The 12112-nt window shown below is 28.9% G+C and overlaps 1 protein-coding gene across 2 annotated transcripts in view; it reads left to right on the top strand.

Annotated features, from left to right (window-relative positions):
* Positions 1–343: 343 nt before the first annotated feature.
* The window catches only part of LOC142318298 (uncharacterized), an 85728-nt gene continuing 73959 nt past the window's right edge, over positions 344–12112 (top strand). Inside the window, exon 1 of one of the 2 annotated variants that reach the window (XM_075354870.1) lies at positions 344–480. The gene's annotated coding sequence lies outside the window, so the exon portion shown is untranslated. Of the gene's footprint in view, positions 536–12112 lie in introns of both variants that reach the window. The other variant, XM_075354869.1, reaches the window with a different exon arrangement.

Below are 12112 nucleotides of genomic sequence, written 5' to 3'. Positions count from 1 at the left end.
ATTGTTTGATAACACAACTTAGTTCACAATCATGATTTTTGTAAAACTAAATAATTATCGTGTATTTCTTAATGCAATAAATAAACGTTTTTAAAACGTTAAATATAATAAACGAAGTGAGATATTTTAAGAGTATTATCACGTTTGTATTGTTGATCAACAAATATAGTTAATAATTATAGTTAAGTATTCATTGATATACTTTTGCCTGAGTATTTTTTGATTTTTTTAAAAAATTCATCTAGTAAAATAGTAAATGTTGTTAGTAATGAAGTTTTAAAAAATGTGTGGAAATAAAATATTATTGGTACAACTACACATCAGAACCTACGTCGTTGGTTGTCAAATGTGGGATTACTTTTGTTGACCAATAACAACATCAGTAGTTTGTAAACAAGCGAAGTTTTCTGTTATCGCAGAATTTGTAGTGGCTGAAAATTTGTGACTGTTAGAAGTTTATTTTGACATTTTCTAATTTAGGTAAGATTTCGATGTTATAATTAACAGAAAATGTTAAGTGGTAATTAACTGATATGTGAGTATAATAACTATTTGGTTATTTTATCAGTTTATTTTTCCCAAATACTTTATGTCAATATTTGAATTAAACTAACTCGTACTGTACAACTATAATCTGCTTAAATAAGTAATATAACCTCTACTTTGTCCCAGTTGGTGGGACTGTGTAAGAATTTTGTGGTTTTCTTTTTAACTGAGAACAATACTGGATTAAACTATGAAACTATAGTACTATTAAGAATTATTCGATAGTTTTTTTAAATTCGTCTGCAAGTTTTTTGAAATTGTAAATTTTCCACGTTCTTGGGTTAGTTTGAATGGGGAATGACGTTTTAGCCGTGTAAAAGCTTTTCCTGTTGTGGTTCCATTAATTGTGGATAGGTTAATTTATTTGTATAGTTATTGAAGGACTACTGAAATATAAAAAAAAATAAATGTATTTGTTGTGTCTTTATCTTGGGAGTACTGTATTCTAGAAAAAAATATTGCGGAAAACCTTTTCCCTTTTGTAATGAAAATTAAATTGTCTCATGATAATTTTAATGTGAATATTATGATTGGTTATATGTTTTCCACATCATAACGCCAGTTTCATCATTCAATTTATTAGGATGATGGGTGTGTTAAAAATAAGAGGCTCTTATGTCGCTGCATATATATTTTATTTATGACAGTTTTTCTTGATTAGATTGTTGATAACCACAAACCATAAAACAAAGTATTGATAGTTGTAACATATTAAAAAAAAAGAACAAACAGAATTTAAAGATCCATAATTACTTTATTTGTGCTGTTAAGTTGTTACTAATTCTTTAAACTGAGGTAAATAAATGTAGATTATGAACAGTTACTTTTCTGTTTGTACAAATTTCCATTGGGAAGATTAGCACTATATAATTTTTTCTTATATGAAATGTATGTTAATTATTACAGTTTTTTTAGTGTAGTTATGTTGTTACTGTTATTCATAACTGTAACTTTAGTGATTGTTATTGTAAAGTTATTTCCCTCCCTAAAGTTGTTTTACATGGACAAAATTTCAGGACAACATATAAAATCTTATCAAGCTATTACAGCACATAAGAGATTTAATACAATGCATTAAAACAGATGACTTCAACAGAAGGAAAATTCTCAGTTTGATTTCTAATATGTAATTAATCTGTAAAATATGTAAAAATGCATGTAGCTTAAAAATAAATAGCTTGTTAGCAACTTTACTTAGTTGAAGTATATTAGTACTTATAGAAAAGTAATAAATCTTAAATACTGATAGGGTTATACTTCTATAATATTTTGTAAAAATAGAGTTTATTTGGGGTAATATCAGGAACTGCTGAATCTGTCAGATGTATTATTATTTAATGCTGTCAATTATCATAATTTCTTGTTTTTCAAAATGTGTTCTGCTTTCACAAATATAAAAAAATTCAAGACTTCTTGCCCCCTCATGATCAAAGCCTGAAAATTGTCTTATTCTGTTTCATTCTTGGGTCCAGTGTAAAACTCAATAGTATACTAAGTTTGTGATCCCTTATTCCTATGCTTAAATTGCCTTCTTAAATTCTCAAAATTTAATTCTAATTGGGTTTTTTCTAAATACATTCTGTTTTTCAAGGACAAGTAAATAATACCTTAAAGAAATGTGAGATCCTTTGCCTTCCAGCATTTCTGCTTCTATCCCCTGATCTTAATGAATATTAGTTGGTTTGAACATTTTGTGGTATTCAAACTCAAATAGTTCTTTACTTAAAACTATGTTTACTTAAAAAGAAAAGTTATGATTTGGAAAAGGTTGAAGACCCATTACTTCCAATTTAATTAAAAAATAAAATGAAAAATTTTTATTACTTTATATTTAGTTCATTGTTTTTACAGATGTGCTTTTATGAACATTAAAAACTTGACAGTTGAATCTTGTTTTCCTTTCTAGGTACACAAGTCACTCCCTTCATTTATGAAAAATATACATTTTGTGAAGATTGAAATCTATTTTCAGAATTTATTTATGTTCAGATTTTCAAATGTTTTAATCAGTCAAATTATTTTTTCAAAATTGAATAAAACTCCAAGGCAATCACTGCCCCTTGCCATATACAATTTTCTTTGTCTTTAAATAATGAAAGTGATTAAAATATTGTGTTATTCTAAACATTAATTTTCTAAACCTTATATTTTAATACTCTTTGATATCAAAGATGACATTAGTCTTCTTTGGGGATCTACAGACCTTCATCAATTATGAAAACCCTTTGGGCTTTGTAGTTGGGATAAAATTTATGCTTTTTAATATTAATAATTATTGAAATATTGTTTTGTGTTCTTATTCCTACAGTGAAGTTTTTCTCGACTTATCTGAAAAAAAGAAAAGAGATGGAAAGAGTTTCCTTCATTCTCCATTTTGTATCATTTTTCTATTGTGTAAGGCCAGAAAAAAATGTTTTAATGAAACTTGAATAAGAAATTATTTTTGTGTTTGAAGTGTATTCTATCTCTCAACATAGAATATTTATAGGAGGGGATTCCTAATGTAAATTAAAAAAAAAATAATTATTCTGATTGTGTTTAATTACTACAAATAAAACTGCAAAACCAAAGCATGTAAAGTTTGAAGATGTAAAGTGAAAAAATGAAGTATAAATTTGAGTCTATTATAACTAAAGGATTAAATTAGTGGATAATAACTAACTCAAGCAGCGCTACTTAACATGCAATTTTACTACCACATCCAAGTTTAACCACAAGCGGCTTTAGCTGCACTGAGAGATGAGCGTTTTCAAAGAGTGAATTTTCTTTGAGTGTTGGAATGATGTCATATGTTTAATGCAGCTTTTATTTATTCTACAATTAGCCACGCTTATTCATTGTATTATATTATTCTATTTGTATTTTATTAAATTTTATTCTTTTTTGTGCGTTGTATCTGAAAATGAAATCAGTGTTTCTACATCACCCATCATATTTTTGTTATGCACCATTCAGAAATTGCAGAATAATATGACATTTTGAAAATGACCAGGTTTGTAGGCATAATACATTTTTTAATATGTTTCATATTTCTACTTCCTTCTACGAAGTAAAGGAAGTATTGTGATCGTGAAAAATTTCAGTCTCCAGATTTTAACAGAAATAACTATTTTGACCATCCCTGAATCTATTTTGACTAGTTTCAGCATGATGTCTGTATGTATGTATCTATGTATCTCTCATAACTCAAAAATGATAAGAAGTAGGATGTTGAAATTTTGGATTTAGGACTTTTGTAATATCTAGTTGTATACCTTCCCTTTTAATTGCAACTGACTAAAGCAAAAGTGTCCAAAAGAGCCCAAAATCCAAAAAAATTGAATTTTTGACTTTTTCTTAACTGCAGTAATAAGCTCTCATTGAGAGCTTTTCAACGATATATCATAAGTGGTACTTATTTTCATTGGTTTCAGAGTTATAGCCAAATAAAATTATAATTAATGAAATATTTGGAAATTTTTTTTAAAATTTAAATATATTGATTTATTAATAATTATTAACCTCTCATTGTAAAAAAAATTATGATGAATGATAATTCAATAACAAAAAAAAAAAAAATAATGAAAAAATATCAAACGTTTTTAATGAAATAAAATTTTATTTAAAAAAAAATGTGTGAATGTAATTTAATAGGCGTATAAGGAAGTCATGTGTTGTCCACATCAGATTTTTAATATTCATGTTTTATATTACATATTAAATTAAAAAAAAATCTTGTCAAATATATCTAGAACAGACAAAACACACCTAACATTTTTGATAACAGGTTGGTGATCTAATAAATTACTTCTTTTAATGTAGAGTACTCTTTTGTTAGAAACTAACAGTAGTTACTCATCATTGATTATTCTCATCTACCTTGGTAGTGCTTGGTTGGTGTATACTGGAGGACAACTCACAGCATTGAAATCTGGTGGGAAAACGTTAGGTGGCAGTGCAAAAAATGAATTTTTAATGATGTTTGGCAGCCTCAATTTTATAGTGCAACAAAAAATTTTGTACTAAAAGATTTTCTGCTTTGTTATCCCCGAGAAAACCATGGACTACATCCCTTAAATGACTTCCATAGCTTTATGTTATTCAACTTTATGTCAAAATTTTCTTCGTCAATTAATAATCTTCTAATTTGAAGTCCAGCAAATACTCCTTTTAATTTGGATTCACTTAATGTAGGAAAAACTTCTCTTATATATTTAGATGGTTCTATTTCAGTACTCTGTTTTAACAAAATTCTTAATGAACTGCAATATTATGTGAAATGTTGGAAAAATATAATGCTGTTCGTTGACTGAAGGAACATACATATTTATTTGTCCTGGAGTGAAAGTTTTTCTTTTTGGCCACACTTTAATCATAACCATAAGAAATAGCTATTTTTTTGTAACGCTACTTTGCAAAATGAGAAGGAGACCAATAACTTTGAGGTCACTACAAATACGCCAAGTGAGCATCGTGTAATTGATTACTTTCAAAATTAATGACTACTTTCATATGTCTCTTTCATTCCAATGGCATGCACTACTGGTATGGAAGAATTCTTGTTTGAATTATGTAATAGCACTGCCTTTAAGCTTGATTATGAAATGTCACTGAATACCACCAATCATCAGCGTTATGAGCAGTACCCAGGTCAGATATCAAACCTTCTGTAACAACAGGAACACAGCAGATCTTTCATGATGAAATATTTTACCAACTCTTTATTTCTCTTATAAAATATGAAATTTTGATATCTTTAATCAATAAATTTCACTCCTTTAAACAAGAACATAGAAGTTTTGCTTGGTGTTTTGATAAATTCAACTCGTAAACCAAATTGTTTAGTACCACTTGTGAAATGAGGTGTGGTTCAATATTTGATCTTTCTGGTATGAAATTATTGTCTCTTGAAGCTTGTACTACCGCAGTATTTTCAGAACATTCTTTATTAGAATATGAAATCTCCTGTAAGGAAGCTGAGGCTGTTAGGTAAATTATATCCATGTGCAGTTGTTCTTGTAGTTAATGGAACGTTTAAGTACACAACATTACTTTAATATTTTGAAGAAAAACCAATGGCATTTGTTAAACAGAACTAGCAGTTGTCATAATGATTTGTTGGTTCATGTCTAACTATAGGATAGCAATAGAAAAGGCTCTCCTTTTTTCCTTGGAATGGTTGAGCTTAATGTAACACCTAGTACATGTTGTACGCAGCATCCATTGTTTATCCTGTACTTGCAGTGGACAAAATAAAACTCAGAAGCAGTTTTCATCAGTTTTGAAATGGGCCTACACAAACTCTGAAGTGAACTTGCTACATATATAACAAAAAAACATTTGGGGAATTTTTGAAGGACACATTTACCAGTTCATTATGTTTATTTATAAGCTGATGCAATTTATGCTGACATTACTTTGAGTTCATGCTCTGATCACAAAATTGGTTTAAGTATGTGAAATGAAATAATGGATTTACCTGTACTACATGGAAAATTGAGTATTCAGAATGTGTTGTTAAACTTTAGAGACTTTAGTAAAGTTTGAAAATATGTTGTTAAATTTTGAATGTTGAGTGTAGCAATTTGTATTTTATTTTGAGAATAATATCCCTTTTTAATAGCATTTTTTTGACAATTGTAAAAATGTATTCTTGTTTTGAACATATTTAGGCAAATAAGTTTTTAATTTAATAAATGTGTTTGTTTTTCATATAGGAATAAATTCTATTATTAATTTTGTCTGTGTAATTTTCATATATTATTTGTAAATATTACATAGTTTGGATTCTTAGAAGTTTGTATTTGTGAAGTTTGTATTTATTCTATACATTGTTCATTAATTTTGTTTTTATTGATGTATTTTTATATGATTGCTATTTTCATAAGATGTGTATAACTAATGTGATAATACAATTATGGAAAGATCCTGATTAGTATCTTATCCACATTTTTATAATGCTACCTAATAGATTTGGGGCTAATACTTATCTTGTAAATGTATAGAAAAATGTATATTGATTAAAATCTTTACAAAACTGTTTTTTATAATAAAAGTTTTCTGTCTGTAATATTTTACTATTTCATTAGTGTTTATATTGCCAGAATAATTTACTAAATTGGATATAAGAACCAATTATTCCATCATGTATGTAAAATGATATACTGTAGTTATTTTTTTTATTGCATCAGCTTTATTATACTTTTTTATCATCCCCTTCCTGTACACTTTCTTTTGAAATATAGTCTGTTGTGACTAAATTATTTGTGTTTTGATGAAGCTACAGTATACTTGAAATTTTATTTATTTTAGCTGTGCTATTCCCAGGAAAGATTTTTCATGTAATGTTAGTATTTTCATATAATTTTCTGTTAAGTTGTAAATCCCATTTTTTATATCATAAAATTATATTTGTTTTTTTAGTAATATTTTGTTATCAGAGCTTAAATGTTCGTATAAACTTTAATCCCTCCATACGGTTATGTAAAATTAGCAAAAAGAATACCAGAAAGTAAAGATTAAAGATGTTTGAAAATGTGTTGTTACAAGTTAAAATTCAGTGGATTGGTAATGGCTGAAATAAAATGTTTTTAAATAAATTAGGTAGAAAGAAGATTGTATAAAGTTCTTGGTGGAAGAACTATATTGATGAGTTGTAAAGCTCAGGGTTAGTTAATTTGTATTAAGAAGTAAAACTCTTGAAGGAAAGATGAAAATTAGTAAATGCAGGTGATTATAGATTACATATAGTGAGGAATTAAAGGTATGGAATGTAAAATATCTTTTTTGTATTAAAGATTTGGCAGTAATCAATGTTGATTGCTTGTACACCAATACCAGTTGGTGTAATGGTTAGCAAGATGTAATGGTTAATAATACTGGCTAATAATACTGGGCGGTCTAAGGCCCAGTTTCAAGCAAGGATTTAGCATTTTCCAACTATTGGTTCATTACATGTCAAATCAACAAGCTCTACAACTTGACCATCACCAATTTCACAGAATTTCAACCAATTTCAACAAAATTCACAGGATTGATCATATCTATTAAGTGCTGCAAAAAAATATTTTTTTCAGATTTTTCAGTCACTCAGTTTTTGTTTAGGACCCTATGAAAAAATAGCAAAAAAACAAGGTTCAGGTAATTACAAAAAAGTAATTTTCTCAGCTCCTATAAGAGCTAGAGAGCTCAATTTGGTGTCATTTTAAAGAATAGGTTTATGAATAGGTTTTATGTGATATATCACTTGGCAAGATTTTGTGACATTAAGAGTTCAAGGTAACCAAAAGGTTTATTTGACCTTGAAATATACAAAAGTGTATTTTTAAAAATTAGAAAATTTTTTTTCCTAATGTGTTGTACATATGGTAAACATTTCATAATGGGATTGCAATATGAGCATGGTGAAATAAAATAATGAACTTGTATGCACTCACCAATAATTGCAATTTGTATTGCTTCCAAAAAAATTTACAGAAGAATTACATAGTGTATAGCTGTGCACATTACTTGTGAGAGAGATACTGATAGGATGGGTGGAACAGTTACATAGTCATTCCTTTATGAAAACATCTTGTATAGCTCCGTTTAATTACATAGTATGCAGTACATTATCAGAGTTGTTGATAGTTAATAGCGCGGAAAGCCAGGCGTCAGCCTATGTACACAGCAATTACTGCCAGCTTGTGCTGCCAGCTATACACTTATTTTTACAACGCCTGGTTAGCATTGTCTACTTCTTGCTTTGAAAGGTTATAAACTCTTCCTGTTGGATTTACCCTGCGATCTACTTTTAAAATAACATCACTCCTGTCAACATTAAGAACATCCTCAAAGTCTGAGTAATGGAAGGAAGGTGAAGGTCCATGTGGATGTAAGAACTCATCTTCACTGTTTGATTTTCTTCATTTGAGTCTAGAACACACTCCAACCACCAGCATCCATCATATCTGCCGATCAAGAACACAACCATTTCTGTGAATTCAAGATCTTCCTCAATATTTGTTGTGCTTGCTACTGTTGAGTTGTTAGAAAATGAAAACATCCTCACTTGCACCTGACTCTTGTTCAGTGGAACAAAAGAGTGACGTTTCTGAGTACCTGGTTTAGTTCTTGCTGTCATTGTCGTACTCTTCAAAGCCTCTTCTTCTCCTTTATGCACTTCAGTTGTACTGTAATGGAAATGTATCAACTCAATGTGTCCATTTGCCCAGTCATACAGCTGCAATGGAGTCATGATCTGGTCATTTGAAAACTTGCTGTAGCTGCAAGTCCCTCCCACACCATCACATGCACTTTTGTCATGAGATGTGGCAAAAAATGCCACTCTGCTTTGATTCCAAAGTCTGATTCATGGTAAGGGTTGAAAAAAATTGAGTCTGTTTGTACTGAGAAGCAGCACCATCACTGTATTAATAGATCAGGCTTGGTTTTGTGGTAAAATGAGACTGCATGACTCCAATTAAACATTTCTGAACAAGGTGCACTGTTTTTGTGTCATGTATGAGTATCAAGTTAATATTTGCCTTGGTGTAGTACCTTGGTTAGGTTAATTACTCTTATGTATTTACTGCTGATTCACATAATATATAAATGTAGACATTTATCAATTCGTAATTAGATATGATCCTTTAATATTTGAATGAATATTTCAAGATTATGTGTAAGTGTATATAAATACCTTTTAATGATTTCATAAATGATACATTGTTAAGAATTTACATAATATTATATTTTATAAGTTTGAACCGTTGAGTCCAAGTGTATATAAATAATAATAATTCTTTATTCCATAATACATATACAAAAAAGAATGTTTTTACAATATACAGTAACATATAACTATGATAACTGAAAAATATAAAATTAACATTAATAAACTAATTTACAAAATTTCTCTTAAGTAAATTAAAATCACAATATCATTAATTTTGTTTTTAATTACTACTACATTTGAACTAATTTAATTAATTAAACGTAGCGTTAAATGAATTTTCATTAAAAAAAAATTTTAATTCTTAAAAATTAACATTAAATTCTTAGATTTGATCTAATAAAAAAAATCTAAAAACAAAAAAACACAGTTTAAGAGACTAACAAAAAAACTTAGATTAATGCTTTATTATTTATTACCGTTAATTACTTAAAAAATAAAAGTATATGTACTAAGTATGGGTGCCTCCTTAGTGCATAGCTGTGTTGAGGTCACCATCAGTTCTTAAAATAATCAATTGAGACGGATGCTAACAAGCTTCTCTAATAAAAACACAAAGATTCATTTAATAATTATTTATAACCTAAGAAAATTACACATAATAGAACTTTACCTTCAATGTTTACACGATTACTTAACTGTGTTAATTACTTAATTTAAATAACACGATTATTTAACACTTACTCATAACTTAATTACGATTATTCAATGGCTAATAAATTAGTGTCAATCAATGAAAAATGAAAAGTTTAGTTTGTTATTTAAAAAGAAATTGAATTTCCTGCAACATAAAAAGCCATAGTCTCAGCCTTTTGGAGAAGATTGGTAGAGAATTTGCGGATGTTATAGAAACTGGAAGTTTATTAAACAACTTTGGGGGACAATAAATGAAGAAGCATTTATAAGCCTCATTTTTCGGAAATGGAATAGCTACACGGTTCTGTGCTTATAGCCTGCCTGAATAAACACTATTATTACCCCTCATATAACCTCTAATATAGAATATCCACAAAACCTGATAAACATAAATATACCTTAATGGTAAGATTTGCAATCTTTGAAACAGTGGGAAGGATGGTTCAAATCTATTTACTTTAGTCATAATTCTTACAATCTTCTTTTGAGCAATCATAACAGGATTGAGAGTAGAAATATATGTACCTCCCCAACAGCAAATGCCGTATTGCAATTTTGAATTAATAATTGAATAATATATTGTTTTAAGGACAGAAATTGGACAAATATATTTAAGATAATAGAATTTCCTAAGCGTTGAATTCACGTAACCCTTCATACTAGTTATATGAGCTTTCCAGTTGATACTCTCATCAATTATAACACTCAAATATTTTAGTTGGTCAGCCCGCTCTATTCAGATATAGTTACCACAAAAATTATCCAAAAGACAAGGTTTACATTTAAAATAAATATCATCAACTGTAACCTGCTTAGACCTGGTACTCAATGTAAAATGAACAAATTTAGTTTTAATATTCAGAGCCATTCTGTTTATTGCAAACCGCAGTTTCAGCATATTCAAGTCATTTTGCATTTAATTTTTAACAGTAAATGCGTTTTCTGAGGAGTAAGAGAGCGCAGTATCATCTGCAAAACAAGTCAGAGAACCTGTGAATTTACCAGTACATAAATTATTGATGTAAACCAAAAATAGAATTGGCCCAAGCACAGAACCCTGAGGGACACCGCAGGAAATTGGGGTTGAATCACTAACTGAATTTTTGAAACGGACACACTGTGTACGACCTGTTAAATAACTTTTAAACCAATTATTAGTAATACCTCTAACTTCCGCTTCCCATAACCTATTCAAAAGAATATCATGATCAACGCAATCAAATGCTTTGGTTATATCCACAAAAATTCCTGTTACATATAAGTTATTATTTAAACCTTCAAACAACGATGAACAAAAATTAAGTAGAGCATCTTCAGTAGATTTCTCCGCAACAAAACCAAATTGATTTTCACTTAAAAATTTGTTGGCATTTAAAAAACTAATAAACGTTTCTTCATTATTTTTTCTAATATTTTCGAGAAAACAGTGAGAAGAGATATTGGTCTATAGTTATTAACGTCAGTATCCGAGCCCTTCTTAAAAAGAGGAATTACTATGGCTGACTTTAAAGGGTTAGGGAAAGAACATGTCTCAAAACTTAAATTAAATAAAAATGAGAGAATAGGAGAAATAATATCGCTAATGTGTTTCAAGTAAAAGCCGAAACCCCATCAGTGCCGGGAGCTTTATTAGAGGTTAGACTATTAATACAATTGCTTACCTCCTCCGAACTAGTTGGAGAACAAAAGAAAGATTTATTTACATGTGTTTCTGGTAAACACTGATTATATTTATCTCTACTTAAACCACAAGATGAATCCAGAGAATTTCTTAAATGATCAACAACAGCAACAAAAAACTTATTAAACTCATTCGCAATTTGAAGAGAATCATATATCTGCTCTCCAGGATTAGATAACGAATTTATGCCTATAGCCTCATTCTTATTTTGTCTAGTTCCCAGAATTCCATTGATAATTTTCCATTGTTTTCTAACATCCCTTTTACTTTCATTAAATAAATTAAAATAGTAATTCTTCTTTTGTTGCTGCATATCTACCTTTAGCTTAAGCCAATAAGAATGAAAAAAACATTGAAATTTTCTGTCATTTAACCTACTTTTGGATTTTTTATACAATGTGTTTCTAAACGCTTGTCGTTTACAAAGGTCAAGTGTCATCCACGGTTTAAGGAGTTTGTACTTATTAATTTTTTTCTTAACATAGGTTGATTTTTCTAGGCTAGATTTTAAAATAGTTATGAAATGATCGAAAGCCACTGATACATCTCGCTGCTTA

The sequence above is a fragment of the Lycorma delicatula genome, chromosome 1, assembly GCF_047948215.1.
Source record: "Lycorma delicatula isolate Av1 chromosome 1, ASM4794821v1, whole genome shotgun sequence".
NCBI lineage: Eukaryota > Metazoa > Arthropoda > Insecta > Hemiptera > Fulgoridae > Lycorma > Lycorma delicatula.
The sequence above is the reverse complement of the archived record's forward strand: the minus strand, read 5'-3'. Positions and strand labels throughout refer to the sequence as shown.